Here is a 26005-nt window from a genome sequence, read left to right as displayed (position 1 = left end):
CGCAACGTCTGTATGGTTGTGCCCTTTACACTCAAGTCGAACAGGGCTAGAATACAAGTGTCGTGGAAGACAGCAAATCTCAAAAGCAGGGTTTGTAATTCCTGCAGGAGTTGCAGCAGTATATCTTTAATCATAACTAAGAAGAACTTTATTTGTTGATTTGCCCCTGGTGTATTACATCTGCCTGGCCTCTTCATGTTTTAAGATGGTTTTGTTGAAAAGAAATTGATCAGCCATGTCACAGTGGTGCAGCTGGACAGAGAATTATGGACTCAACTGGAGTTGGAACCTTTCTTGACCCTTTCATGAACCAAGCACCCTTGTCAGAACCACTTGTTCCACAGAGAGGTCAACTTCTTGTTCAATGTAAAACCAGGGCTCGTCCGGGATTTGAACCCGGGACCTCTCGCACCCTAAGCGAGAATCATACGCCTAGACCAACGAGCCAGACTGTGGGAGTACGGGATGGCTGTTTGGCTGGTAACTGTATATTTTCAATGTTTTTCAGCACATGTCTGCAGGTAATACTCAACACATAGGGTTGCAGAGCAAATTAAGGGGGGGAAAAGTTCAAGTCACCCAGGCTTTCTTCGCAACGTCTGTATGGTTGTGCCCTTTACACTCAAGTCGAACAGGGCTAGAGTGCAAGTGTCGTGGAAGACAGCAAATCTCACAAGCAGGGTTTGTAATTCCTGCAGGAGTTGCAGCAGTATATCATCAATCATAACTAAGAAGAACCTTATTAGTTGATTTGCCCCTGGTGTATTACATCTGCCTGGCCTCCTCATGTTTTAAGATGGTTTTGTTGAAAAGGAATTAACATGCAAAGTGGTGAGCCTTGGAAACATGGCTTTGTTTTCACAAGGAATTATCAGCCATGTCACAGTGGTGCAGCTGGACAGAGAATTATGGACTCAACTGGAGTTGAAACCTTTCTTGACCTCTCATGAACCAAGCACCCTTGTCAGAACCACTTGTTCCACAGAGAGGTCAACTTCTTGTTCAATGTAAAACCAGGGCTCATCCGGGATTTGAACCCGGGACCTCTCGCACCCGAAGCGAGAATCATACGCCTAGACCAACGAGCCAGCATGCCTTTCGGGGGACGTGCTCAGATGGAATGCTCAACTCCTGACATCATTCCTCAAGACATTATGGGGAACAAAGGATCAAGGTTTCTAGTAGTTCTTCAGAACACATTTATGTTTTTTATTAATTCCAGTCCATTTAAACAGAGCCAGAATTGTCTTTTTGGACAGCGTTTCCACATGAAAAGGCTTTGCGACAACTTTGGGAGCTGCAGCAGACTACCTGCTACAATGTGTAACCAGAAAAGTGGTTGCTTTTGTCACCATTACTTATAAGAGCTGCAGAAACTCCCTCAACTCCAATCTGTATGAAAAGATACTTTAACAAACTGAGGTCTTGTTCAATCCTTTGTCCTAAATCAGGCTTTTTGCTGGTGAGAAATAGAGAATTCTTAATGCTATCCAGAGAGGAAAAAATCAAGGCTGGAATAGGCTGCAGGAACTCCTGCTTCACATTGTTTTCATGCCCTAAGTGAAAGGTCCTTCAATTCACCGCTATTAAAACAGGGATGAAAGTGATTTGTAAGCAATTCCACAAAGAGCCTTTTATCATCTCTTTGCACTATCTCAAAAACTGTACTGTTTACGTCTCTAGATGTTTTTGTAGAAGCAGAAGGAACCTGATGTGCATGAGTCTGGGAAACAAGGATTTGCTTAAAGACAAGATCTGGTTGACAGGGACTTATGTTCTGATTTGGAACCTGAAACCTCTCATTAACCACCAGGCTAATCAGAAACTTCTGTCCAAGGTTGCAGTGTGTGATGTTCCACGGAGAGTGGTCACTGTAAAATCTGGGTTCAACCAGGAGTTCACTGAGAAAAGTCACCATGATGCTCCGCTCAGAGTGGTCACTTTTAAATCAGGGCTCGTTCGGGATATAAACCCGGGACCTCTCACAGTCTAAGCGAGAATCATACCCCTAGACCAACGAGCCAGCCTGTGGGAGCACGAGATGGCTGTCAGCACATGTCTGCAGGTAATACTCAACACATAGGGTTGCAGAGCAAATTAAGGGGGGGGGGGTTCAAGTCACCCAGGCTTTCTTCGCAACGTCTGTATGGTTGTGCCCTTTACACTCAAGTCGAACAGGGCTAGAATACAAGTGTCGTGGAAGACAGCAAATCTCACAAGCAGGGTTTGTAATTCCTGCAGGAGTTGCAGCAGTATATCTTCAATTATAACTAAGAAGAACTTTATTTGTTGATTTGCCCCTGGTGTATTACATCTGCCTGGCCTCTTCTTGTTTTAAGATGGTTTTGTTGAAAAGGAATTAACCTGTAAAGTGGTGAGCCTTGGAAACATGGCTTTGTTTTCACAAGGAATGATCAGCCATGTCACAGTGGTGCAGCTGGACAGAGAATTATGGACTCAACTGGAGTTGGAACCTTTCTTGACCTCTCATGAACCAAGCACCCTTGTCAGAACCACTTGTTCCACAAAGAGGTCAACTTCTTGTTCAATGTAAAACCAGGGCTCGTCCGGGATTTGAACCCGGGACCTCTCGCACCCGAAGCGAGAATCATACGCCTAGACCAACGAGCCAGCATCCCTTTCAGGGGAAGTGCTCAGATGGAATGCTCAACTCCTGACATCATTCCTCAAGACATTATGGGGAACAAAGGATCAAGTTTTCTAGTAGTTCTTCAGAACACATTTATGGTTTTTATTAATTCCAGTCCATTTAAACAGGGCTAGAATTGTCTTTGTAGACAGCGTTTCCACATGAAAAGGCTTTGCAACAACTTTGGGAGCTGCAGCAGGCTACCTGCTACAATGTGTAACCAGAAAAGTGGTTGCTTTTGTCACCATTACTTATAAGAGCTGCAGAAACTCCCTCAACTCCAATCTGTATGAAAAGATACTTTAACAAACTGAGGTCTTGTTCAATCCTTTGTCCTAAATCAGGCTTTTTGCTGGTGAGAAATAGAGAATTCTTAATGCTATCCAGAGAGGAAAAAATCAAGGCTGGAATAGGCTGCAGGAACTCCTGCTTCACATTGTTTTCATGCCCTGAGTGAAAGGTCCTTCAATTCACCGCTATTAAAACAGCGATGAAAGTGATTTGTAAGCAATTCCACAAAGAGCCTTTTATCATCTCTGTGCACTATCTCAAAAACTATACTGTTTACGTCTCAAGATGTTTTTGTAGAAGCAGAATGAACCTGATGTGCATGAGTCTGGGAAACAAGGATTTGCTTAAAGACAAGATCTGGTTGACAGGCACTTATGTTCTGATTTGGAACCTGAAACCTCTCATTAACCACCAGGCTAATCAGAAACTTCTGTCCAAGGTTGCAGTGTGTGATGTTCCACGGAGAGTGGTCACTGTAAAATCTGGGTTCAACCAGGAGTTCACTGAGAAAAGTCACCATGATGCTCCGCTCAGAGTGCTCACTTTTAAATCAGGGCTCGCTCGGGATTTAAACCCAGGACCACTCACAGCCTAAGCGAGAATCATACCCCTAGACCAACGAGCCAGCCTGTGGGAGCACGAGATGGCTGTCAGCACATGTCTGCAGGTAATACTGAACACATAGGGTTGCAGAGCAAATTAAGGGGGGGGGGGGGGGGGGGTTCAAGTCACCCAGGCTTTCTTCGCAACGTCTGTATGGTTGTGCCCTTTACACTCAAGTCGAACAGGGCTAGAATACAAGTGTCGTGGAAGACAGCAAATCTCACAAGCAGGGTTTGTAATTCCTGCAGGAGTTGCAGCAGTATATCTTCAATCATAACTAAGAAGAACTTTATTTGTTGATTTGCCCCTGGTGTATTACATCTGCCTGGCCTCTTCTTGTTTTAAGATGGTTTTGTTGAAAAGGAATTAACCTGTAAAGTGGTGAGCCTTGGAAACATGGCTTTGTTTTCACAAGGAATGATCAGCCATGTCACAGTGGTGCAGCTGGACAGAGAATTATGGACTCAACTGGAGTTGGAACCTTTCTTGACCTCTCATGAACCAAGCACCCTTGTCAGAACCACTTGTTCCACAGAGAGGTCAACTTCTTGTTCAATGTAAAATCAGGGCTCGTCCGGGATTTGAACCCGGGACCTCTCGCACCCGAAGCGAGAATCATACGCCTAGACCAACGAGCCAGCATCCCTTTCAGGGGAAGTGCTCAGATGGAATGCTCAACTCCTGACATCATTCCTCAAGACATTATGGGGAACAAAGGATCAAGTTTTCTAGTAGTTCTTCAGAACACATTTATGGTTTTTATTAATTCCAGTCCATTTAAACAGGGCTAGAATTGTCTTTGTAGACAGCGTTTCCACATGAAAAGGCTTTGCAACAACTTTGGGAGCTGCAGCAGGCTACCTGCTACAATGTGTAACCAGAAAAGTGGTTGCTTTTGTCACCATTACTTATAAGAGCTGCAGAAACTCCCTCAACTCCAATCTGTATGAAAAGATACTTTAACAAACTGAGGTCTTGTTCAATCCTTTGTCCTAAATCAGGCTTTTTGCTGGTGAGAAATAGAGAATTCTTAATGCTATCCAGAGAGGAAAAAATCAAGGCTGGAATAGGCTGCAGGAACTCCTGCTTCACATTGTTTTCATGCCCTGAGTGAAAGGTCCTTCAATTCACCTCTATTAAAACAGCGATGAAAGTGATTTGTAAGCAATTCCACAAAGAGCCTTTTATCATCTCTGTGCACTATCTCAAAAACTATACTGTTTACGTCTCAAGATGTTTTTGTAGAAGCAGAATGAACCTGATGTGCATGAGTCTGGGAAACAAGGATTTGCTTAAAGACAAGATCTGGTTGACAGGCACTTATGTTCTGATTTGGAACCTGAAACCTCTCATTAACCACCAGGCTAATCAGAAACTTCTGTCCAAGGTTGCAGTGTGTGATGTTCCACGGAGAGTGGTCACTGTAAAATCTGGGTTCAACCAGGAGTTCACTGAGAAAAGTCACCATGATGCTCCGCTCAGAGTGCTCACTTTTAAATCAGGGCTCGTTCGGGATTTAAACCCAGGACCTCTCACAGCCTAAGCGAGAATCATACCTCTAGACCAACGAGCCAGCCTATGGGAGCACGAGATGGCTGTCAGCACATGTCTGCAGGTAATACTCAACACATAGGTTCGCAGAGCAAATTAAGGGGGGGGGGGGTGGGTTCAAGTCACCCAGGCTTTCTTCGCAACGTCTGTATGGTTGTGCCCTTTACACTCAAGTCGAACAGGGCTAGAATACAAGTGTCGTGGAAGACAGCAAATCTCACAAGCAGGGTTTGTAATTCCTGCAGGAGTTGCAGCAGTATATCTTCAATTATAACTAAGAAGAACTTTATTTGTTGATTTGCCCCTGGTGTATTACATCTGCCTGGCCTCTTCTTGTTTTAAGATGGTTTTGTTGAAAAGGAATTAACCTGTAAAGTGGTGAGCCTTGGAAACATGGCTTTGTTTTCACAAGGAATGATCAGCCATGTCACAGTGGTGCAGCTGGACAGAGAATTATGGACTCAACTGGAGTTGGAACCTTTCTTGACCTCTCATGAACCAAGCACCCTTGTCAGAACCACTTGTTTCACAGAGAGGTCAACTTCTTGTTCAATGTAAAACCAGGGCTCGTCCGGGATTTGAACCCGGGACCTCTCGCACCCGAAGCGAGAATCATACGCCTAGACCAACGAGCCAGCATCCCTTTCAGGGGAAGTGCTCAGATGGAATGCTCAACTCCTGACATCATTCCTCAAGACATTATGGGGAACAAAGGATCAAGTTTTCTAGTAGTTCTTCAGAACACATTTATGGTTTTTATTAATTCCAGTCCATTTAAACAGGGCTAGAATTGTCTTTGTAGACAGCGTTTCCACATGAAAAGGCTTTGCAACAACTTTGGGAGCTGCAGCAGGCTACCTGCTACAATGTGTAACCAGAAAAGTGGTTGCTTTTGTCACCATTACTTATAAGAGCTGCAGAAACTCCCTCAACTCCAATCTGTATGAAAAGATACTTTAACAAACTGAGGTCTTGTTCAATCCTTTGTCCTAAATCAGGCTTTTTGCTGGTGAGAAATAGAGAATTCTTAATGCTATCCAGAGAGGAAAAAATCAAGGCTGGAATAGGCTGCAGGAACTCCTGCTTCACATTGTTTTCATGCCCTGAGTGAAAGGTCCTTCAATTCACCGCTATTAAAACAGCGATGAAAGTGATTTGTAAGCAATTCCACAAAGAGCCTTTTATCATCTCTGTGCACTATCTCAAAAACTATACTGTTTACGTCTCAAGATGTTTTTGTAGAAGCAGAATGAACCTGATGTGCATGAGTCTGGGAAACAAGGATTTGCTTAAAGACAAGATCTGGTTGACAGGCACTTATGTTCTGATTTGGAACCTGAAACCTCTCATTAACCACCAGGCTAATCAGAAACTTCTGTCCAAGGTTGCAGTGTGTGATGTTCCACGGAGAGTGGTCACTGTAAAATCTGGGTTCAACCAGGAGTTCACTGAGAAAAGTCACCATGATGCTCCGCTCAGAGTGCTCACTTTTAAATCAGGGCTCGCTCGGGATTTAAACCCAGGACCACTCACAGCCTAAGCGAGAATCATACCCCTAGACCAACGAGCCAGCCTGTGGGAGCACGAGATGGCTGTCAGCACATGTCTGCAGGTAATACTGAACACATAGGGTTGCAGAGCAAATTAAGGGGGGGGGGGGGGGGGGGGTTCAAGTCACCCAGGCTTTCTTCGCAACGTCTGTATGGTTGTGCCCTTTACACTCAAGTCGAACAGGGCTAGAATACAAGTGTCGTGGAAGACAGCAAATCTCACAAGCAGGGTTTGTAATTCCTGCAGGAGTTGCAGCAGTATATCTTCAATCATAACTAAGAAGAACTTTATTTGTTGATTTGCCCCTGGTGTATTACATCTGCCTGGCCTCTTCTTGTTTTAAGATGGTTTTGTTGAAAAGGAATTAACCTGTAAAGTGGTGAGCCTTGGAAACATGGCTTTGTTTTCACAAGGAATGATCAGCCATGTCACAGTGGTGCAGCTGGACAGAGAATTATGGACTCAACTGGAGTTGGAACCTTTCTTGACCTCTCATGAACCAAGCACCCTTGTCAGAACCACTTGTTCCACAGAGAGGTCAACTTCTTGTTCAATGTAAAATCAGGGCTCGTCCGGGATTTGAACCCGGGACCTCTCGCACCCGAAGCGAGAATCATACGCCTAGACCAACGAGCCAGCATCCCTTTCAGGGGAAGTGCTCAGATGGAATGCTCAACTCCTGACATCATTCCTCAAGACATTATGGGGAACAAAGGATCAAGTTTTCTAGTAGTTCTTCAGAACACATTTATGGTTTTTATTAATTCCAGTCCATTTAAACAGGGCTAGAATTGTCTTTGTAGACAGCGTTTCCACATGAAAAGGCTTTGCAACAACTTTGGGAGCTGCAGCAGGCTACCTGCTACAATGTGTAACCAGAAAAGTGGTTGCTTTTGTCACCATTACTTATAAGAGCTGCAGAAACTCCCTCAACTCCAATCTGTATGAAAAGATACTTTAACAAACTGAGGTCTTGTTCAATCCTTTGTCCTAAATCAGGCTTTTTGCTGGTGAGAAATAGAGAATTCTTAATGCTATCCAGAGAGGAAAAAATCAAGGCTGGAATAGGCTGCAGGAACTCCTGCTTCACATTGTTTTCATGCCCTGAGTGAAAGGTCCTTCAATTCACCTCTATTAAAACAGCGATGAAAGTGATTTGTAAGCAATTCCACAAAGAGCCTTTTATCATCTCTGTGCACTATCTCAAAAACTATACTGTTTACGTCTCAAGATGTTTTTGTAGAAGCAGAATGAACCTGATGTGCATGAGTCTGGGAAACAAGGATTTGCTTAAAGACAAGATCTGGTTGACAGGCACTTATGTTCTGATTTGGAACCTGAAACCTCTCATTAACCACCAGGCTAATCAGAAACTTCTGTCCAAGGTTGCAGTGTGTGATGTTCCACGGAGAGTGGTCACTGTAAAATCTGGGTTCAACCAGGAGTTCACTGAGAAAAGTCACCATGATGCTCCGCTCAGAGTGCTCACTTTTAAATCAGGGCTCGTTCGGGATTTAAACCCAGGACCTCTCACAGCCTAAGCGAGAATCATACCTCTAGACCAACGAGCCAGCCTATGGGAGCACGAGATGGCTGTCAGCACATGTCTGCAGGTAATACTCAACACATAGGTTCGCAGAGCAAATTAAGGGGGGGGGGGGTGGGTTCAAGTCACCCAGGCTTTCTTCGCAACGTCTGTATGGTTGTGCCCTTTACACTCAAGTCGAACAGGGCTAGAATACAAGTGTCGTGGAAGACAGCAAATCTCACAAGCAGGGTTTGTAATTCCTGCAGGAGTTGCAGCAGTATATCTTCAATTATAACTAAGAAGAACTTTATTTGTTGATTTGCCCCTGGTGTATTACATCTGCCTGGCCTCTTCTTGTTTTAAGATGGTTTTGTTGAAAAGGAATTAACCTGTAAAGTGGTGAGCCTTGGAAACATGGCTTTGTTTTCACAAGGAATGATCAGCCATGTCACAGTGGTGCAGCTGGACAGAGAATTATGGACTCAACTGGAGTTGGAACCTTTCTTGACCTCTCATGAACCAAGCACCCTTGTCAGAACCACTTGTTTCACAGAGAGGTCAACTTCTTGTTCAATGTAAAACCAGGGCTCGTCCGGGATTTGAACCCGGGACCTCTCGCACCCGAAGCGAGAATCATACGCCTAGACCAACGAGCCAGCATCCCTTTCAGGGGAAGTGCTCAGATGGAATGCTCAACTCCTGACATCATTCCTCAAGACATTATGGGGAACAAAGGATCAAGTTTTCTAGTAGTTCTTCAGAACACATTTATGGTTTTTATTAATTCCAGTCCATTTAAACAGGGCTAGAATTGTCTTTGTAGACAGCGTTTCCACATGAAAAGGCTTTGCAACAACTTTGGGAGCTGCAGCAGGCTACCTGCTACAATGTGTAACCAGAAAAGTGGTTGCTTTTGTCACCATTACTTATAAGAGCTGCAGAAACTCCCTCAACTCCAATCTGTATGAAAAGATACTTTAACAAACTGAGGTCTTGTTCAATCCTTTGTCCTAAATCAGGCTTTTTGCTGGTGAGAAATAGAGAATTCTTAATGCTATCCAGAGAGGAAAAGATCAAGGCTGGAATAGGCTGCAGGAACTCCTGCTTCACATTGTTTTCATGCCCTGAGTGAAAGGTCCTTCAATTCACCGCTATTAAAACAGCGATGAAAGTGATTTGTAAGCAATTCCACAAAGAGCCTTTTATCATCTCTGTGCACTATCTCAAAAACTATACTGTTTACGTCTCAAGATGTTTTTGTAGAAGCAGAATGAACCTGATGTGCATGAGTCTGGGAAACAAGGATTTGCTTAAAGACAAGATCTGGTTGACAGGCACTTATGTTCTGATTTGGAACCTGAAACCTCTCATTAACCACCAGGCTAATCAGAAACTTCTGTCCAAGGTTGCAGTGTGTGATGTTCCACGGAGAGTGGTCACTGTAAAATCTGGGTTCAACCAGGAGTTCACTGAGAAAAGTCACCATGATGCTCCGCTCAGAGTGCTCACTTTTAAATCAGGGCTCGTTCGGGATTTAAACCCAGGACCTCTCACAGCCTAAGCGAGAATCATACCTCTAGACCAACGAGCCAGCCTATGGGAGCACGAGATGGCTGTCAGCACATGTCTGCAGGTAATACTCAACACATAGGTTCGCAGAGCAAATTAAGGGGGGGGGGGGGTTCAAGTCACCCAGGCTTTCTTCGCAACGTCTGTATGGTTGTGCCCTTTACACTCAAGTCGAACAGGGCTAGAATACAAGTGTCGTGGAAGACAGCAAATCTCACAAGCAGGGTTTGTAATTCCTGCAGGAGTTGCAGCAGTATATCTTCAATTATAACTAAGAAGAACTTTATTTGTTGATTTGCCCCTGGTGTATTACATCTGCCTGGCCTCTTCTTGTTTTAAGATGGTTTTGTTGAAAAGGAATTAACCTGTAAAGTGGTGAGCCTTGGAAACATGGCTTTGTTTTCACAAGGAATGATCAGCCATGTCACAGTGGTGCAGCTGGACAGAGAATTATGGACTCAACTGGATTTGGAACCTTTCTTGACCTCTCATGAACCAAGCACCCTTGTCAGAACCACTTGTTCCACAGAGAGGTCAACTTCTTGTTCAATGTAAAACCAGGGCTCGTCCGGGATTTGAACCCGGGATCTCTCGCACCCGAAGCGAGAATCATACGCCTAGACCAACGAGCCAGCATGCCTTTCAGGGGAGGTGCTCAGATGGAATGCTCAACTCCTGACATCATTCCTCAAGACATTATGGGGAACAAAGGATCAAGGTTTCTAGTAGTTCTTCAGAACACATTTATGGTTTTTATTAATTCCAGTCCATTTAAACAGGGCTAGAATTGTCTTTGTAGACAGCGTTTCCACATGAAAAGGCTTTGCAACAACTTTGGGAGCTGCAGCAGGCTACCTGCTACAATGTGTAACCAGAAAAGTGGTTGCTTTTGTCACCATTACTTATAAGAGCTGCAGAAACTCCCTCAACTCCAATCTGTATGAAAAGATACTTTAACAAACTGAGGTCTTGTTCAATCCTTTGTCCTAAATCAGGCTTTTTGCTGGTGAGAAATAGAGAATTCTTAATGCTATCCAGAGAGGAAAAAATCAAGGCTGGAATAGGCTGCAGGAACTCTTGCTTCACATTGTTTTCATGCCCTGAGTGAAAGGTCCTTAAATTCACCGCTATTAAAACAGCGATGAAAGTGATTTGTAAGCAATTCCACAAAGAGCCTTTTATCATCTCTGTGCACTATCTCAAAAACTATACTGTTTACGTCTCAAGATGTTTTTGTAGAAGCAGAAGTAACCTGATGTGCATGAGTCTGGGAAACAAGGATTTGCTTAAAGACAAGATCTGGTTGACAGGGACTTATGTTCTGATTTGGAACATGAAACCTCTCATTAACCACCAGGCTAATCAGAAACTTCTGTCCAAGGTTGCAGTGTGTGATGTTCCACGGAGAGTGGTCACTGTAAAATCTGGGTTCAACCAGGAGTTCACTGAGAAAAGTCACCATGATGCTCCGCTCAGAGTGCTCACTTTTAAATCAGGGCTCGCTCGGGATTTAAACCCAGGACCACTCACAGCCTAAGCGAGAATCATACCCCTAGACCAACGAGCCAGCCTGTGGGAGCACGAGATGGCTGTCAGCACATGTCTGCAGGTAATACTGAACACATAGGGTTGCAGAGCAAATTAAGGGGGGGGTTCAAGTCACCCAGGCTTTCTTCGCAACGTCTGTATGGTTGTGCCCTTTACACTCAAGTCGAACAGGGCTAGAATACAAGTGTCGTGGAAGACAGCAAATCTCACAAGCAGGGTTTGTAATTCCTGCAGGAGTTGCAGCAGTATATCTTCAATCATAACTAAGAAGAACTTTATTTGTTGATTTGCCCCTGGTGTATTACATCTGCCTGGCCTCTTCTTGTTTTAAGATGGTTTTGTTGAAAAGGAATTAACCTGTAAAGTGGTGAGCCTTGGAAACATGGCTTTGTTTTCACAAGGAATGATCAGCCATGTCACAGTGGTGCAGCTGGACAGAGAATTATGGACTCAACTGGAGTTGGAACCTTTCTTGACCTCTCATGAACCAAGCACCCTTGTCAGAACCACTTGTTCCACAGAGAGGTCAACTTCTTGTTCAATGTAAAACCAGGGCTCGTCCGGGATTTGAACCCGGGACCTCTCGCACCCGAAGCGAGAATCATACGCCTAGACCAACGAGCCAGCATCCCTTTCAGGGGAAGTGCTCAGATGGAATGCTCAACTCCTGACATCATTCCTCAAGACATTATGGGGAACAAAGGATCAAGTTTTCTAGTAGTTCTTCAGAACACATTTATGGTTTTTATTAATTCCAGTCCATTTAAACAGGGCTAGAATTGTCTTTGTAGACAGCGTTTCCACATGAAAAGGCTTTGCAACAACTTTGGGAGCTGCAGCAGGCTACCTGCTACAATGTGTAACCAGAAAAGTGGTTGCTTTTGTCACCATTACTTATAAGAGCTGCAGAAACTCCCTCAACTCCAATCTGTATGAAAAGATACTTTAACAAACTGAGGTCTTGTTCAATCCTTTGTCCTAAATCAGGCTTTTTGCTGGTGAGAAATAGAGAATTCTTAATGCTATCCAGAGAGGAAAAAATCAAGGCTGGAATAGGCTGCAGGAACTCCTGCTTCACATTGTTTTCATGCCCTGAGTGAAAGGTCCTTCAATTCACCGCTATTAAAACAGCGATGAAAGTGATTTGTAAGCAATTCCACAAAGAGCCTTTTATCATCTCTGTGCACTATCTCAAAAACTATACTGTTTACGTCTCAAGATGTTTTTGTAGAAGCAGAATGAACCTGATGTGCATGAGTCTGGGAAACAAGGATTTGCTTAAAGACAAGATCTGGTTGACAGGCACTTATGTTCTGATTTGGAACCTGAAACCTCTCATTAACCACCAGGCTAATCAGAAACTTCTGTCCAAGGTTGCAGTGTGTGATGTTCCACGGAGAGTGGTCACTGTAAAATCTGGGTTCAACCAGGAGTTCACTGAGAAAAGTCACCATGATGCTCCGCTCAGAGTGCTCACTTTTAAATCAGGGCTCGTTCGGGATTTAAACCCAGGACCTCTCACAGCCTAAGCGGGAATCATACCTCTAGACCAACGAGCCAGCCTATGGGAGCACGAGATGGCTGTCAGCACATGTCTGCAGGTAATACTCAACACATAGGTTCGCAGAGCAAATTAAGGGAGGGGGGGGGGGGGGGTTCAAGTCACCCAGGCTTTCTTCGCAACGTCTGTATGGTTGTGCCCTTTACACTCAAGTCGAACAGGGCTAGAATACAAGTGTCGTGGAAGACAGCAAATCTCACAAGCAGGGTTTGTAATTCCTGCAGGAGTTGCAGCAGTATATCTTCAATTATAACTAAGAAGAACTTTATTTGTTGATTTGCCCCTGGTGTATTACATCTGCCTGGCCTCTTCTTGTTTTAAGATGGTTTTGTTGAAAAGGAATTAACCTGTAAAGTGGTGAGCCTTGGAAACATGGCTTTGTTTTCACAAGGAATGATCAGCCATGTCACAGTGGTGCAGCTGGACAGAGAATTATGGACTCAACTGGAGTTGGAACCTTTCTTGACCTCTCATGAACCAAGCACCCTTGTCAGAACCACTTGTTCCACAGAGAGGTCAACTTCTTGTTCAATGTAAAACCAGGGCTCGTCCGGGATTTGAACCCGGGATCTCTCGCACCCGAAGCGAGAATCATACGCCTAGACCAACGAGCCAGCATGCCTTTCAGGGGAGGTGCTCAGATGGAATGCTCAACTCCTGACATCATTCCTCAAGACATTATGGGGAACAAAGGATCAAGGTTTCTAGTAGTTCTTCAGAACACATTTATGGTTTTTATTAATTCCAGTCCATTTAAACAGGGCTAGAATTGTCTTTGTAGACAGCGTTTCCACATGAAAAGGCTTTGCAACAACTTTGGGAGCTGCAGCAGGCTACCTGCTACAATGTGTAACCAGAAAAGTGGTTGCTTTTGTCACCATTACTTATAAGAGCTGCAGAAACTCCCTCAACTCCAATCTGTATGAAAAGATACTTTAACAAACTGAGGTCTTGTTCAATCCTTTGTCCTAAATCAGGCTTTTTGCTGGTGAGAAATAGAGAATTCTTAATGCTATCCAGAGAGGAAAAAATCAAGGCTGGAATAGGCTGCAGGAACTCTTGCTTCACATTGTTTTCATGCCCTGAGTGAAAGGTCCTTAAATTCACCGCTATTAAAACAGCGATGAAAGTGATTTGTAAGCAATTCCACAAAGAGCCTTTTATCATCTCTGTGCACTATCTCAAAAACTATACTGTTTACGTCTCAAGATGTTTTTGTAGAAGCAGAAGTAACCTGATGTGCATGAGTCTGGGAAACAAGGATTTGCTTAAAGACAAGATCTGGTTGACAGGGACTTATGTTCTGATTTGGAACATGAAACCTCTCATTAACCACCAGGCTAATCAGAAACTTCTGTCCAAGGTTGCAGTGTGTGATGTTCCACGGAGAGTGGTCACTGTAAAATCTGGGTTCAACCAGGAGTTCACTGAGAAAAGTCACCATGATGCTCCGCTCAGAGTGCTCACTTTTAAATCAGGGCTCGCTCGGGATTTAAACCCAGGACCACTCACAGCCTAAGCGAGAATCATACCCCTAGACCAACGAGCCAGCCTGTGGGAGCACGAGATGGCTGTCAGCACATGTCTGCAGGTAATACTGAACACATAGGGTTGCAGAGCAAATTAAGGGGGGGGTTCAAGTCACCCAGGCTTTCTTCGCAACGTCTGTATGGTTGTGCCCTTTACACTCAAGTCGAACAGGGCTAGAATACAAGTGTCGTGGAAGACAGCAAATCTCACAAGCAGGGTTTGTAATTCCTGCAGGAGTTGCAGCAGTATATCTTCAATCATAACTAAGAAGAACTTTATTTGTTGATTTGCCCCTGGTGTATTACATCTGCCTGGCCTCTTCTTGTTTTAAGATGGTTTTGTTGAAAAGGAATTAACCTGTAAAGTGGTGAGCCTTGGAAACATGGCTTTGTTTTCACAAGGAATGATCAGCCATGTCACAGTGGTGCAGCTGGACAGAGAATTATGGACTCAACTGGAGTTGGAACCTTTCTTGACCTCTCATGAACCAAGCACCCTTGTCAGAACCACTTGTTCCACAGAGAGGTCAACTTCTTGTTCAATGTAAAACCAGGGCTCGTCCGGGATTTGAACCCAGGACCTCTCGCACCCGAAGCGAGAATCATACGCCTAGACCAACGAGCCAGCATCCCTTTCAGGGGAAGTGCTCAGATGGAATGCTCAACTCCTGACATCATTCCTCAAGACATTATGGGGAACAAAGGATCAAGTTTTCTAGTAGTTCTTCAGAACACATTTATGGTTTTTATTAATTCCAGTCCATTTAAACAGGGCTAGAATTGTCTTTGTAGACAGCGTTTCCACATGAAAAGGCTTTGCAACAACTTTGGGAGCTGCAGCAGGCTACCTGCTACAATGTGTAACCAGAAAAGTGGTTGCTTTTGTCACCATTACTTATAAGAGCTGCAGAAACTCCCTCAACTCCAATCTGTATGAAAAGATACTTTAACAAACTGAGGTCTTGTTCAATCCTTTGTCCTAAATCAGGCTTTTTGCTGGTGAGAAATAGAGAATTCTTAATGCTATCCAGAGAGGAAAAAATCAAGGCTGGAATAGGCTGCAGGAACTCCTGCTTCACATTGTTTTCATGCCCTGAGTGAAAGGTCCTTCAATTCACCGCTATTAAAACAGCGATGAAAGTGATTTGTAAGCAATTCCACAAAGAGCCTTTTATCATCTCTGTGCACTATCTCAAAAACTATACTGTTTACGTCTCAAGATGTTTTTGTAGAAGCAGAATGAACCTGATGTGCATGAGTCTGGGAAACAAGGATTTGCTTAAAGACAAGATCTGGTTGACAGGCACTTATGTTCTGATTTGGAACCTGAAACCTCTCATTAACCACCAGGCTAATCAGAAACTTCTGTCCAAGGTTGCAGTGTGTGATGTTCCACGGAGAGTGGTCACTGTAAAATCTGGGTTCAACCAGGAGTTCACTGAGAAAAGTCACCATGATGCTCCGCTCAGAGTGCTCACTTTTAAATCAGGGCTCGTTCGGGATTTAAACCCAGGACCTCTCACAGCCTAAGCGAGAATCATACCTCTAGACCAACGAGCCAGCCTATGGGAGCACGAGATGGCTGTCAGCACATGTCTGCAGGTAATACTCAACACATAGGTTCGCAGAGCAAATTAAGGGGGGGGGGGGGGGGGGGGGGGGGGGTTCAAGTCACCCAGGCTTTCTTCGCAACGTCTGTATGGTTGTGCCCTTTACACTCAAGTCGAACAGGGCTAGAATACAAGTGTCGTGGAAGACAGCAAATCTCACAAGCAGGGTTTGTAATTCCTGCAGGAGTTGCAGCAGTATATCTTCAATTATAACTAAGAAGAACTTTATTTGTTGATTTGCCCCTGGTGTATTACATCTGCCTGGCCTCTTCTTGTTTTAAGATGGTTTTGTTGAAAAGGAATTAACCTGTAAAGTGGTGAGCCTTGGAAACATGGCTTTGTTTTCACAAGGAATGATCAGCCATGTCACAGTGGTGCAGCTGGACAGAGAATTATGGACTCAACTGGAGTTGGAACCTTTCTTGACCTCTCATGAACCAAGCACCCTTGTCAGAACCACTTGTTCCACAGAGAGGTCAACTTCTTGTTCAATGTAAAACCAGGGCTCGTCCGGGATTTGAACCCGGGATCTCTCGCACCCGAAGCGAGAATCATACGCCTAGACCAACGAGCCAGCATGCCTTTCAGGGGAGGTGCTCAGATGGAATGCTCAACTCCTGACATCATTCCTCAAGACATTATGGGGAACAAAGGATCAAGGTTTCTAGTAGTTCTTCAGAACACATTTATGGTTTTTATTAATTCCAGTCCATTTAAACAGGGCTAGAATTGTCTTTGTAGACAGCGTTTCCACATGAAAAGGCTTTGCAACAACTTTGGGAGCTGCAGCAGGCTACCTGCTACAATGTGTAACCAGAAAAGTGGTTGCTTTTGTCACCATTACTTATAAGAGCTGCAGAAACTCCCTCAACTCCAATCTGTATGAAAAGATACTTTAACAAACTGAGGTCTTGTTCAATCCTTTGTCCTAAATCAGGCTTTTTGCTGGTGAGAAATAGAGAATTCTTAATGCTATCCAGAGAGGAAAAAATCAAGGCTGGAATAGGCTGCAGGAACTCTTGCTTCACATTGTTTTCATGCCCTGAGTGAAAGGTCCTTAAATTCACCGCTATTAAAACAGCGATGAAAGTGATTTGTAAGCAATTCCACAAAGAGCCTTTTATCATCTCTGTGCACTATCTCAAAAACTATACTGTTTACGTCTCAAGATGTTTTTGTAGAAGCAGAAGTAACCTGATGTGCATGAGTCTGGGAAACAAGGATTTGCTTAAAGACGAGATCTGGTTGACAGGGACTTATGTTCTGATTTGGAACATGAAACCTCTCATTAACCACCAGGCTAATCAGAAACTTCTGTCCAAGGTTGCAGTGTGTGATGTTCCACGGAGAGTGGTCACTGTAAAATCTGGGTTCAACCAGGAGTTCACTGAGAAAAGTCACCATGATGCTCCGCTCAGAGTGGTCACTTTTAAATCAGGGCTCGTTCGGGATATAAACCCGGGACCTCTCACAGCCTAAGTGAGAATCATACCCCTAGACCAACGAGCCAGCCTGTGGGAGCACGAGATGGCTGTCAGCACATGTCTGCAGGTAATACTGAACACATAGGGTTGCAGAGCAAATTAAGGGGGGGGTTCAAGTCACCCAGGCTTTCTTCGCAACGTCTGTATGGTTGTGCCCTTTACACTCAAGTCGAACAGGGCTAGAATACAAGTGTCGTGGAAGACAGCAAATCTCACAAGCAGGGTTTGTAATTCCTGCAGGAGTTGCAGCAGTATATCTTCAATCATAACTAAGAAGAACTTTATTTGTTGATTTGCCCCTGGTGTATTACATCTGCCTGGCCTCTTCTTGTTTTAAGATGGTTTTGTTGAAAAGGAATTAACCTGTAAAGTGGTGAGCCTTGGAAACATGGCTTTGTTTTCACAAGGAATGACCAGCCATGTCACAGTGGTGCAGCTGGACAGAGAACTATGGACTCAACTGGAGTTGGAACCTTTCTTGACCTCTCATGAACCAAGCACCCTTGTCAGAACCACTTGTTCCACAGAGAGGTCAACTTCTTGTTCAATGTAAAACCAGGGCTCGTCCGGGATTTGAACCCGGGACCTCTCGCACCCGAAGCGAGAATCATACGCCTAGACCAACGAGCCAGCATGCCTTTCAGGGGAAGTGCTCAGATGGAATGCTCAACTCCTGACATCATTCCTCAAGACATTATGGGGAACAAAGAATCAAGGTTTCTAGTAGTTCTTCAGAACACATTTATGGTTTTTATTACTTCCAGTCCATTTAAACAGGGCTAGAATTGTCTTTGTAGACAGCGTTTCCACATGGAAAGGCTTTGCAACAACTTTGGGAGCTGCAGCAGGCTACCTGCTACAATGTGTAACCAGAAAAGTGGTTGCTTTTGTCACCATTACTTATAAGAGCTGCAGAAACTCCCTCAACTCCAATCTGTATGAAAAGATACTTTAACAAACTGAGGTCTTGTTCAATCCTTTGTCCTAAATCAGGCTTTTTGCTGGTGAGAAATAGAGAATTCTTAATGCTATCCAGAGAGGAAAAAATCAAGGCTGGAATAGGCTGCAGGAACTCCTGCTTCACATTGTTTTCATGCCCTGAGTGAAAGGTCCTTCAATTCACCGCTATTAAAACACCGATGAAAGTGATTTGTAAGCAATTCCACAAAGAGCCTTTTATCATCTCTGTGCACTATCTCAAAAACTATACTGTTTACGTCTCAAGATGTTTTTGTAGAAGCAGAATGAACCTGATGTGCATGAGTCTGGGAAACAAGGATTTGCTTAAAGACAAGATCTGGTTGACAGGGACTTATGTTCTGATTTGGAACCTGAAACCTCTCATTATTTACCAGGCTAATCAGAAACTTCTGTCCAAGGTTGCAGTGTGTGATGTTCCACGGAGAGTGGTCACTGTAAAATCTGGGGTCAACCAGGAGTTCACTGAGAAAAGTCACCATGATGCTCCGCTCAGAGTGGTCACTTTTAAATCAGGGCTCGTTCGGGATATAAACCCGGGACCTCTCACAGCCTAAGCGAGAATCATACGCCTAGACCAACGAGCCAGCCTGTGGGAGCACGAGACGGCTGTCAGCACATGTCTGCAGGTAATACTGAACACATAGGGTTGCAGAGCAAATTAAGGGGGGGGGGGGTTAGTTCAAGTCACCCAGGCTTTCTTCGCAACGTCTGTATGGTTGTGCCCTTTACACTCAAGTCGAACAGGGCTAGAATACAAGTGTCGTGGAAGACAGCAAATCTCACAAGCAGGGTTTGTAATTCCTGCAGGAGTTGCAGCAGTATATCTTCAATCATAACTAAGAAGAATTTTATTTGTTGATTTGCCCCTGGTGTATTACATCTGCCTGGCCTCTTCTTGTTTTAAGATGGTTTTGTTGAAAAGGAATTAACCTGTAAAGTGGTGAGCCTTGGAAACATGGCTTTGTTTTCACAAGGAATGATCAGCTGGAGTTGGAACCTTTAGATGGACTCAACTGGAGTTGGAACCTTTCTTGACCTCTCATGAACCAAGCACCCTTGTCAGAACCACTTGTTCCACAGAGAGGTCAACTTCTTGTTCAATGTAAAACCAGGGCTCGTCCGGGATTTGAACCCGGGACCTCTCGCACCCGAAGCGAGAATCATACGCCTAGACCAACGAGCCAGCATGCCTTTCAGGGGAAGTGCTCAGATGGAATGCTCAACTCCTGACATCATTCCTCAAGACATTATGGGGAACAAAGAATCAAGGTTTCTAGTAGTTCTTCAGAACACATTTATGGTTTTTATTAATTCCAGTCCATTTAAACAGGGCTAGAATTGTCTTTGTAGACAGCGTTTCCACATGAAAAGGCTTTGCGACAACTTTGGGAGCTGCAGCAGGCTACCTGCTACAATGTGTAACCAGAAAAGTGGTTGCTTTTGTCACCATTACTTATAAGAGCTGCAGAAACTCCCTCAACTCCAATCTGTATGAAAAGATACTTTAACAAACTGAGGTCTTGTTCAATCCTTTGTCCTAAATCAGGCTTTTTGCTGGTGAGAAATAGAGAATTCTTAATGCTATCCAGAGAGGAAAAAATCAAGGCTGGAATAGGCTGCAGGAACTCCTGCTTCACATTGTTTTCATGCCCTGAGTGAAAGGTCCTTCAATTCACCGCTATTAAAACACCGATGAAAGTGATTTGTAAGCAATTCCACAAAGAGCCTTTTATCATCTCTGTGCACTATCTCAAAAACTGTACTGTTTACGTCTCAAGATGTTTTTGTAGAAGCAGAATGAATCTGATGTGCATGAGTCTGGGAAACAAGGATTTGCTTAAAGACAAGATCTGGTTGACAGGGACTTATGTTCTGATTTGGAACCTGAAACCTCTCATTAACCACCAGGATAATCAGAAACTTCTGTCCAAGGTTGCAGTGTGTGATGTTCCACGGAGAGTGGTCACTGTAAAATCTGGGTTCAACCAGGAGTTCACTGAGAAAAGTCACCATGATGCTCCGCTCAGAGTGGTCACTTTTAAATCAGGGCTCGTTCGGGATTTAAACCCGGGACCTCTCACAGAATAAGCGAGAATCATACCCCTAGACCAACGAGCCAGCCTGTGGGAGCACGAGATGGCTGTCAGCACATGTCTGCAGGTAATACTGAACACATAGGGTTGCAGAGCAAATTAAGGGGCGGGGGGGGGGGGGGGGGTGTTCAAGTCACCCAGGCTTTCTTCGCAACGTCTGTATGGTTGTGCCCTTTACACTCAAGTCGAACTGGGCTAGAATACAAGTGTCGTGGAAGACAGCAAATCTCACAAGCAGGGTTTGTAATTCCTGCAGGAGTTGCAGCAGTATATCTTCAATCATAACTAAGAAGAACTTTATTTGTTGATTTGCCCCTGGTGTATTACATCTGCCTGGCCTCTTCTTGTTTTAAGATGGTTTTGTTGAAAAGGAATTAACCTGTAAAGTGGTGAGCCTTGGAAACATGGCTTTGTTTTCACAAGGAATGATCAGCCATGTCACAGTGGTGCAGCTGGACAGAGAATTATGGACTCAACTGGAGTTGGAACCTTTCTTGACCTCTCATGAACCAAGCACCCTTGTCAGAACCACTTGTTCCACAGAGAGGTCAACTTCTTGTTCAATGTAAAACCAGGGCTCGTCCGGGATTTGAACCCGGGATCTCTCGCACCCGAAGCGAGAATCATACGCCTAGACCAACGAGCCAGCATGCCTTTCTGGGGAGGTGCTCAGATGGAATGCTCAACTCCTGACATCATTCCTCAAGACATTATGGGGAACAAAGGATCAAGGTTTCTAGTAGTTCTTCAGAACACATTTATGGTTTTTATTGATTCCAGTCCATTTAAACAGGGCTAGAATTGTCTTTGTAGACAGCGTTTCCACATGAAAAGGCTTTGCAACAACTTTGGGAGCTGCAGCAGGCTACCTGCTACAATGTGTAACCAGAAAAGTGGTTGCTTTTGTCACCATTACTTATAAGAGCTGCAGAAACTCCCTCAACTCCAATCTGTATGAAAAGATACTTTAACAAACTGAGGTCTTGTTCAATCCTTTGTCCTAAATCAGGCTTTTTGCTGGTGAGAAATAGAGAATTCTTAATGCTATCCAGAGAGGAAAAAATCAAGGCTGGAATAGGCTGCAGGAACTCTTGCTTCACATTGTTTTCATGCCCTGAGTAAAAGGTCCTTAAAGTCACCGCTATTAAAACAGCAATGAAAGTGATTTGTAAGCAATTCCACAAAGAGCCTTTTATCATCTCTGTGCACTATCTCAAAAACTGTACTGTTTACGTCTCAAGATGTTTTTGTAGAAGCAGAATGAACCTGATGTGCATGAGTCTGGGAAACAAGGATTTGCTTAAAGACAAGATCTGGTTGATAGGGACTTATGTTCTGATTTGGAACCTGAAACCTCTCATTAACCACCAGGATAATCAGAAACTTCTGTCCAAGGTTGCAGTGTGTGATGTTCCACCGAGAGTGGTCACTGTAAAATCTGGGTTCAACCAGGAGTTCACTGACAAAAGTCACCATGATGCTCCGCTCAGAGTGGTCACTTTTAAATCAGGGCTCGTTCGGGATATAAACCCGGGACCTCTCACAGCCTAAGTGAGAATCATACCCCTAGACCAACGAGCCAGCCTGTGGGAGCACGAGACGGCTGTCAGCACATGTCTGCAGGTAATACTGAACACATAGGGTTGCAGAGCAAATTAAGGGGGGGAAAAGTTCAAGTCACCCAGGCTTTCTTCGCAACGTCTGTATGGTTGTGCCCTTTAGACTCAAGTCGAACAGGGCTAGAATACAAGTGTCGTGGAAGACAGCAAATGTCACAAGCAGGGTTTGTAATTCCTGCAGGAGTTGCAGCAGTATATCTTCAATCATAACTAAGAAGAACTTTATTTGTTGATTTGCCCCTGGTGTATTACATCTGCCTGGCCTCTTCTTGTTTTAAGATGGTTTTGTTGAAAAGGAATTAACCTGTAAAGTGGTGAGCCTTGGAAACATGGCTTTGTTTTCACAAGGAATGATCAGCCATGTCACAGTGGTGCAGCTGGACAGAGAATTATGGACTCAACTGGAGTTGGAACCTTTCTTGACCTCTCATGAACCAAGCACCCTTGTCAGAACCACTTGTTCCACAGAGAGGTCAACTTCTTGTTCAATGTAAAACCAGGGCTCGTCCGGGATTTGAACCCGGGACCTCTCGCACCCGAAGCGAGAGTCATACGCCTAGACCAACGAGCCAGCATGCCTTTCCGGGGAAGTGCTCAGATGGAATGCTCAACTCCTGACATCATTCCTCAAGACATTATGGGGAACAAAGGATCAAGGTTTCTAGTAGTTCTTCAGAACACATTTATGGTTTTTATTAATTCCAGTCCATTTAAACAGGGCTAGAATTGTCTTTGTAGACAGCGTTTCCACATGAAAAGGCTTTGCAACAACTTTGGGAGCTGCAGCAGGCTACCTGCTACAATGTGTAACCAGAAAAGTGGTTGCCTTTGTCACCATTACTTATAAGAGCTGCAGAAACTCCCTCAACTCCAATCTGTATGAAAAGATACTTTAACAAACTGAGGTCTTGTTCAATCCTTTGTCCTAAATCAGGCTTTTTGCTGGTGAGAAATAGAGAATTCTTAATGCTATCCAGAGAGGAAAAAATCAAGGCTGGAATAGGCTGCAGGAACTCCTGCTTCACATTGGTTTCATGCCCTGAGTGAAAGGTCCTTCAATTCACCGCTATTAAAACAGCGATGAAAGTGATTTGTAAGCAATTCCACAAAGAGCCTTTTATCATCTCTGTGCACTATCTCAAAAACTGTACTGTTTACGTCTCAAGATGTTTTTGTAGAAGCAGAATGAATCTGATGTGCATGAGTCTGGGAAACAAGGATTTGCTTAAAGACAAGATCTGGTTGACAGGGACTTATGTTCTGATTTGGAACCTGAAACCTCTCATTAACCACCAGGATAATCAGAAACTTCTGTCCAAGGTTGCAGTGTGTGATGTTCCACGGAGAGTGGTCACTGTAAAATCTGGGTTCAACCAGGAGTTCACTGAGAAAAGTCACCATGATGCTCCGCTCAGAGTGGTCACTTTTAAATCAGGGCTCGTTCGGGATTTAAACCCGGGACCTCTCACAGAATAAGCGAGAATCATACCCCTAGACCAACGAGCCAGCCTGTGGGAGCACGAGATGGCTGTCAGCACATGTCTGCAGGTAATACTGAACACATAGGGTTGCAGAGCAAATTAAGGGGCGGGGGGGGGGGGGTTCAAGTCACCCAGGCTTTCTTCGCAACGTCTGTATGGTTGTGCCCTTTACACTCAAGTCGAACTGGGCTAGAATACAAGTGTCGTGGAAGACAGCAAATCTCACAAGCAGGGTTTGTAATTCCTGCAGGAGTTGCAGCAGTATATCTTCAATCATAACTAAGAAGAACTTTATTTGTTGATTTGCCCCTGGTGTATTACATCTGCCTGGCCTCTTCATGTTTTAAGATTGTTTTGTTGAAAAGGTATTAACCTGTAAAGTGGTGAGCCTTGGAAACATGGCTTTGTTTTCGCAAGGAATGATCAGCCATGTCACAGTGGTGCAGCTGGACAGAGAATTATGGACTCAACTGGAGTTGGAACCTTTCTTGACCTCTCATGAACCAAGCACCCTTGTCAGAACCACTTGTTCCACAGAGAGGTCAACTTCTTGTTCAATGTAAAACCAGGGCTCGTCCGGGATTTGAACCCGGGACCTCTCGCACCCAAAGCGAGAACCATACGCCTAGACCAACGAGCCAGCATGCCTTTCAGGGGAGGTGCTCAGATGGAATGCTCAACTCCTGACATCATTCCTCAAGACATTATGGGGAACAAAGGATCAAGGTTTCTAGTAGTTCTTCAGAACACATTTATGGTTTTTATAATTCCAGTCCTTTTAAACAGGGCCAGAATTGTCTTTGTAGACAGCGTTTCCACATGAAAAGGCTTTGCAACAACTTTGGGAGCTGCAGCAGGCTACCTGCTACAATGTGTAACCAGAAAAGTGGTTGCTTTTGTCACCATTACTTATAAGAGCTGCAGAAACTCCCTCAACTCCAATCTGTATGAAAAGATACTTTAACAAACTGAGGTCTTGTTCAATCCTTTGTCCTAAATCAGGCTTTTTGCTGGTAAGAAATAGAGAATTCTTAATGCTATCCAGAAAGGAAAAAATCAAGGCTGGAATAGGCTGCAGGCCTAAGTAAAAGGTCCTTCAATTCACCGCTATTAAAACAGCAATGAAAGTGATTTGTGGGCAATTCCACAAAGGGCCTTTTATCATCTCTGTGCACTATCTCAAAAACTATACTGTTTACGTCTCAAGATGTTTTTGTAGAAGCAGAAGTAACCTGATGTGCATGAGTCTGGGAAACAAGGATTTGCTTAAAGACAAGATCTGGTTGACAGGGACTTATGTTCTGATTTGGAACATGAAACCTCTCATTAACCACCAGGCTAATCAGAAACTTCTGTCCAAGGTTGCAGTGTGTGATGTTCCACAGAGAGTGGTCACTGTAAAATCTGGGTTCAACCAGGAGTTCACTGAGAAAAGTCACCATGATGCTCCGCTCAGAGTGCTCACTTTTAAATCAGGGCTCGCTCGGGATTTAAACCCAGGACCACTCACAGCCTAAGCGAGAATCATACCCCTAGACCAACGAGCCAGCCTGTGGGAGCACGAGATGGCTGTCAGCACATGTCTGCAGGTAATACTGAACACATAGGGTTGCAGAGCAAATTAAGGGGGGGGTTCAAGTCACCCAGGCTTTCTTCGCAACGTCTGTATGGTTGTGCCCTTTACACTCAAGTCGAACAGGGCTAGAATACAAGTGTCGTGGAAGACAGCAAATCTCACAAGCAGGGTTTGTAATTCCTGCAGGAGTTGCAGCAGTATATCTTCAATCATAACTAAGAAGAACTTTATTTGTTGATCTCAAGAACTGTACTGTTTACGCCTCAAGATCTTTTTGTAGAAGCAGAATGAACCTGATGTGCATGAGTCTGGGAAACAAGGATTTGCTTAAAGACAAGATCTGGTTGACAGGGACTTATGTTCTGATTTGGAACCTGAAACCTCTCATTAACCACCAGGCTAATCAGAAACTTCTGCCCAAGGTTGCAGTGTGTGATGTTCCACAGAGAGTGGTCACTTTTAAATCAGGGCTCATCCAGGATTTGAACCCGGGACCTCTCGCACCCTAAGCGAGAATCATACCCCTAGACCAACGAGCCAGCCTGTGGGAGCACGAGATGGCTGTTGGCTGGTAACTGTATATTTTCAATGTTTTTCAGCACATGTCTGCAGGTAATACTCAACACACAGGGTTGCAGAGCAAATTAAGGGGGAGGGGGGGGGGGGGGGGTTCAAGTTACCCAGGCTTTCTTCGCAACGTCTGTATGGTTGTGCCCTTTACACTCAAGTCGAACAGGGCTAGAATACAAGTGTCGTGGAAGACAGCAAATCTCACAAGCA

At 44.3% G+C, this 26005-nt stretch overlaps 18 non-coding genes across 18 annotated transcripts; all 18 read right to left on the bottom strand.

Annotated features, from left to right (window-relative positions):
* Positions 1 to 375: 375 nt before the first annotated feature.
* On the bottom strand, positions 376 to 447 carry trnap-agg (transfer RNA proline (anticodon AGG)). The gene has a single exon. It is a non-coding gene; the product is annotated as a tRNA-Pro (tRNA).
* Positions 448 to 1016: 569 nt separating this feature from the next.
* Positions 1017 to 1088, bottom strand: trnap-cgg (transfer RNA proline (anticodon CGG)). The gene has a single exon. It is a non-coding gene; the product is annotated as a tRNA-Pro (tRNA).
* Positions 1089 to 2559: 1471 nt separating this feature from the next.
* On the bottom strand, positions 2560 to 2631 carry trnap-cgg (transfer RNA proline (anticodon CGG)). Its single transcript has one exon. It is a non-coding gene; the product is annotated as a tRNA-Pro (tRNA).
* A 1479-nt stretch (positions 2632 to 4110) lies between these two features.
* Positions 4111 to 4182, bottom strand: trnap-cgg (transfer RNA proline (anticodon CGG)). The gene has a single exon. It is a non-coding gene; the product is annotated as a tRNA-Pro (tRNA).
* Positions 4183 to 5658: 1476 nt separating this feature from the next.
* trnap-cgg (transfer RNA proline (anticodon CGG)) lies at positions 5659 to 5730 on the bottom strand. Its single transcript has one exon. It is a non-coding gene; the product is annotated as a tRNA-Pro (tRNA).
* Positions 5731 to 7210: 1480 nt separating this feature from the next.
* On the bottom strand, positions 7211 to 7282 carry trnap-cgg (transfer RNA proline (anticodon CGG)). The gene has a single exon. It is a non-coding gene; the product is annotated as a tRNA-Pro (tRNA).
* Positions 7283 to 8758: 1476 nt separating this feature from the next.
* Positions 8759 to 8830, bottom strand: trnap-cgg (transfer RNA proline (anticodon CGG)). Its single transcript has one exon. It is a non-coding gene; the product is annotated as a tRNA-Pro (tRNA).
* A 1473-nt stretch (positions 8831 to 10303) lies between these two features.
* On the bottom strand, positions 10304 to 10375 carry trnap-cgg (transfer RNA proline (anticodon CGG)). The gene has a single exon. It is a non-coding gene; the product is annotated as a tRNA-Pro (tRNA).
* Positions 10376 to 11843: 1468 nt separating this feature from the next.
* On the bottom strand, positions 11844 to 11915 carry trnap-cgg (transfer RNA proline (anticodon CGG)). The gene has a single exon. It is a non-coding gene; the product is annotated as a tRNA-Pro (tRNA).
* A 1479-nt stretch (positions 11916 to 13394) lies between these two features.
* On the bottom strand, positions 13395 to 13466 carry trnap-cgg (transfer RNA proline (anticodon CGG)). Its single transcript has one exon. It is a non-coding gene; the product is annotated as a tRNA-Pro (tRNA).
* Positions 13467 to 14934: 1468 nt separating this feature from the next.
* On the bottom strand, positions 14935 to 15006 carry trnap-cgg (transfer RNA proline (anticodon CGG)). The gene has a single exon. It is a non-coding gene; the product is annotated as a tRNA-Pro (tRNA).
* A 1487-nt stretch (positions 15007 to 16493) lies between these two features.
* trnap-cgg (transfer RNA proline (anticodon CGG)) lies at positions 16494 to 16565 on the bottom strand. The gene has a single exon. It is a non-coding gene; the product is annotated as a tRNA-Pro (tRNA).
* Positions 16566 to 18033: 1468 nt separating this feature from the next.
* On the bottom strand, positions 18034 to 18105 carry trnap-cgg (transfer RNA proline (anticodon CGG)). The gene has a single exon. It is a non-coding gene; the product is annotated as a tRNA-Pro (tRNA).
* Positions 18106 to 19567: 1462 nt separating this feature from the next.
* Positions 19568 to 19639, bottom strand: trnap-cgg (transfer RNA proline (anticodon CGG)). The gene has a single exon. It is a non-coding gene; the product is annotated as a tRNA-Pro (tRNA).
* Positions 19640 to 21123: 1484 nt separating this feature from the next.
* trnap-cgg (transfer RNA proline (anticodon CGG)) lies at positions 21124 to 21195 on the bottom strand. The gene has a single exon. It is a non-coding gene; the product is annotated as a tRNA-Pro (tRNA).
* Positions 21196 to 22667: 1472 nt separating this feature from the next.
* trnap-cgg (transfer RNA proline (anticodon CGG)) lies at positions 22668 to 22739 on the bottom strand. The gene has a single exon. It is a non-coding gene; the product is annotated as a tRNA-Pro (tRNA).
* Positions 22740 to 24217: 1478 nt separating this feature from the next.
* Positions 24218 to 24289, bottom strand: trnap-ugg (transfer RNA proline (anticodon UGG)). Its single transcript has one exon. It is a non-coding gene; the product is annotated as a tRNA-Pro (tRNA).
* Positions 24290 to 25692: 1403 nt separating this feature from the next.
* On the bottom strand, positions 25693 to 25764 carry trnap-agg (transfer RNA proline (anticodon AGG)). Its single transcript has one exon. It is a non-coding gene; the product is annotated as a tRNA-Pro (tRNA).
* Positions 25765 to 26005: the final 241 nt, after the last annotated feature.

Source organism: Clarias gariepinus, chromosome 14 (assembly GCF_024256425.1).
Source record: "Clarias gariepinus isolate MV-2021 ecotype Netherlands chromosome 14, CGAR_prim_01v2, whole genome shotgun sequence".
In the NCBI taxonomy this organism is placed as follows: Eukaryota; Metazoa; Chordata; class Actinopteri; order Siluriformes; family Clariidae; genus Clarias; species Clarias gariepinus.
Note: the sequence above shows the minus strand (reverse complement) of the source record. Positions and strands in the feature narration are given on the sequence as shown.